Source organism: Mandrillus leucophaeus, unplaced genomic scaffold (genome assembly GCF_000951045.1).
Source record: "Mandrillus leucophaeus isolate KB7577 unplaced genomic scaffold, Mleu.le_1.0 Scaffold626, whole genome shotgun sequence".
NCBI classification, from domain to species: Eukaryota; Metazoa; Chordata; class Mammalia; order Primates; family Cercopithecidae; genus Mandrillus; species Mandrillus leucophaeus.
The window spans coordinates 152,110-155,657 of record NW_012106764.1 but is presented as its reverse complement, the minus strand read 5'-3'; the positions used below and the strand labels follow the sequence as shown (position 1 = coordinate 155,657).

Here is a 3,548-nt window from a genome sequence, read left to right as displayed (position 1 = left end):
TTTTTTGGAGACAGAGTCTCTTCTGTTGCCCAGGCTGGAGTGCAGTGGCATGATCTCAGCTCACTGCAACCTCTGCCTCCCAGGTTCAAGCGATCCTCCTGCCTCAGCCCCACTAGGAGCTGGGATTACAGGCACGCGCCACCATGCCTGGCTAGTTTTTGTATTTTTAGTAGAGATGGGGTTTTGCCATCGTGGTCAGGCTAGTCTCGACGGAGTTCTTTGTCTTAATTATATCCTTGCACAGTGTTTAGTGTGTAAGTGTTGTCTTTTTTTCTTCTTTCCTCACTGACGTCCTTCCTCCACATACCTACCCCAAAACAGTTGTTCTTTTCTTTCTCCCCAGCACCAGTGGGAACAACCTGAAATGTAGTTTTAATTTTTTTCTTGCTCCTATAACTATGCAAATACATGTATAATGTGCATATATACATATGATTTTATTTATTTATTTATTTATTTTTTGGATGAAGTCTCGTGCTGTCGCCCAGGCTGGAGTGCAGTGGCGCAATCTCGGCTCGCTGCAAGCTCCACTTCTGGGGTTCACGCCATTCTCCTGCCTCAGCCTCCCGAGTAACTGGGACTACAGGCGCCTGCTACCACGCCCAGCTAATGTTTTATATTTTTAGTAAAGAGGGGGTTTCACCATGTTAGCCAGGGTGGTCTCAATCATCTGACCTCATGACCCACCTGCCTTGGCCTCCCAAAGTGCTGGGATTACAGGCGTGAGCCACCGCGCCCGGCCATACATGATTTTAAAAAAAAAATCTTTGTTTCATAAAATTTGATAAAATTGCATTTTATCAAAAAAAAAGACAATGACATTTTTCAAATCAGTGAAAACGCTTTGGATAGGAACACCTGAGAAGAATTTAGCTCTGCTGTTTTTTTAAACGTAGGTAAATTTGAAATTGTAAAGTATAATTTTTTTTTAATTTTAATTTTTTTGTTTTAGAGAAGAGGTCTTACTATATTGCCCAGACTGGTCTTGAACTCCTTGGCTCAAGCAATCTTTCTGCTTTGACCTCCCAGAGTGCTGGGATTATAGGTGTGAGTCACCACTCCCAGATAATGTAAAATATAAATTGGATTTTAACATTATAAACACTTAGCAAAAATTTGAATATACCTAAATATTTTTACGTTGAAAATAATTATTTGTCACTTATTTCCTGTCGTGTCCAAAAAAAGGCTAATCAGAGGCTAAAAGGACCCATTATGCTATTTAGAAATCTTAGTTACTTGGAATTTGTATACTTAAAATGTAATATTACAGATCACAGGCCCTGGTCTAGACTATCTGAATCATTATATTTAGAAAATATGAAATATATGGAAAATGCTTCTGTGTGTAAATACACATAGTATTTTCCTTATGTGTGTGTGTGTATATATATATATATGAACTTACATTTTTGTTAGGCACTGCTTTTTTAAAAGTATCTTATACATTTTCTGTATAAGTATATATTGAACTCCCTTACCCTGCATGGGTTTCTATTATAATGATATATAATACATTTTCTAATTGTTCTCCTATTATTTCAACCATTTAAAGCTTCTGCTATTGCAAACAGTTCAGCACTGAACATTCCTATATTTGCATCTTACTACCTATGTGCAAGTATCTAGAAGTAAAACTGTGAAGCCAAAGGGCATAAACATTTTAAATGTTCAAAGATACCCAAATTTGTTCCTGTTCTAGTATTGCAAATCTCATTTTGGTATAAGGGTTAAGAGAGTGGGCTGTGGTACCAGACTCCTTGGATTCTAATCTAGTTTGTGGGTAGTGTAAGTTATATGATCTTGGACAAGTTACCTTACCTCATTGACTTCAGTTTTCTCACATACAAAATAGGGATATACATAAGTTGTATCGAGTTCTTTTTTTTTTTAATTTATTTTTTTCAGTTGTTTAACATATATGGCAAAGTTGTATGGAGTTCTAAGGATTTGAATGAGTTACCAGATAAAGGTGTAAAGTATTGCTGACATATAGTTAGTACTCAATATATGTTAACTATTACTATTATTACATTATTATTATCTTAGTTAATGGTATCACCTCTCATCTCGTCACTCAGGGAAAATTCTCAGGAGTCACAAACCCAGCTCTACTTTGTGGATATATCCTGAACTTAACTACTCTTTACTATCTTTCCCACTACTAACCTAATTCAAACCACTGTCTGATGACACCCTTACATACCACTTCCATCCAGTACTATCCCCTCATGTTCTCTATACTTGGAAACACCACACCATCTTTGTTTGTTTGTTTTTCCCACACCATCTTTAAAGCCCAGGTAAGATTGTAGCACTCTTGCTTAAAATCCTCCAGTGGATTTCCGTTGCAATTTGAATAAAATCCAGATGCTTTACTTTGGCCCTTAAAGCCGTTTGTGACTTGGCTTGTCTTTCTCTGCAAACTCATCTCTTATCACTGTCTTCTGTGTTCACTACCCTTTAGCTATGCACTAGTGCTTTTTTCTTTAACTTTTTATTCTTTAAAAATGCCAGAACATGTTTATACTTTAGGTTCTTCAGCTTTTGGTTCCCTTTGCCTGAAATAATCCTCCTGGGGCCCTTCTAATGGCTATTTCCTTCTCATCATTCAGGTCCTTAATCACGTTTTTCTGTTCTTTTGTGATAGAAAGTCAGCTCCAGGGAAGGAGCTCACATTCATCACTGTTTTCTTAGCACCTTGAATAGTACTTGATGTGTAATTGTTGCTTAATACATAGTTTGTTACCTGAATGAGTGAAAATGGCTGCTGGAAAGGCTATATTTATTTATTTATTTATTTTTCTAGATGAGATGAATGATGCCGGATTATACCAATCTAATATACCCAAACCATTTTTCCACATCCACATCTCCAACATTAGGCAAACTTAAATTATTACCAGTCTTAGAAGGTGTTTTTTTTTTGTTTTTTTGTTTTTGAGTTAGAGTTTCACTCTTTCACCCAGGCTGGAGTGATATGGCGCAGTCTGCACTCACTGCAACCACCACCTGCCCCCCGGGATTCAAGTGATTCTCCTGCCTCAGCCTCCCCAGTAGCTGGGATTATGGGCACCCACCACCACACTTGGTTAATTTTTGTATTTTTAATAGAGACAGGAGTTTCACCATGTTGTCCAAGCTGGTCTCGAACTCCTGACCTCAGGTGATCCACCTGCCTTGGCCTCCCAGAGTGCTATGATTACAGGTGTGAGCCACCATACCTGGCCTAGAAGTTGTTTTAATTTACATTATATTAACATATGTGGCCGGGCGCGGTGGCTCAAGCCTGTAATCCTAGCACTTTGGCAGGCCGAGACGGGCGGATCACGAGGTCAGGAGATCGAGATCATCCTGGCTAACGCGGTGAAACCCTGTCTCTACTAAATAAACACAAAAAACTAACCGGGCGAGGTGGTGGGCGCCTGTAGTGCCAGCTACTCGGGAGGCTGAGGCAGGAGAATGGCATAAACCCGGGAGGCGGAGCTTGCAGCGAGCTGAGATCCGGCCACTGTACTCCAGCCTGGGCGACAGAGCGAGACTCCGTC

At 39.5% G+C, this 3,548-nt stretch overlaps 1 protein-coding gene across 1 annotated transcript in view; it reads left to right on the top strand.

Moving 5' to 3' along the window:
* The window catches only part of STIL (SCL/TAL1 interrupting locus), a 62,732-nt gene that overhangs the window by 33,306 nt on the left and 25,878 nt on the right, over positions 1-3,548 (top strand). The gene's annotated exons all lie outside the window — the stretch shown is intronic.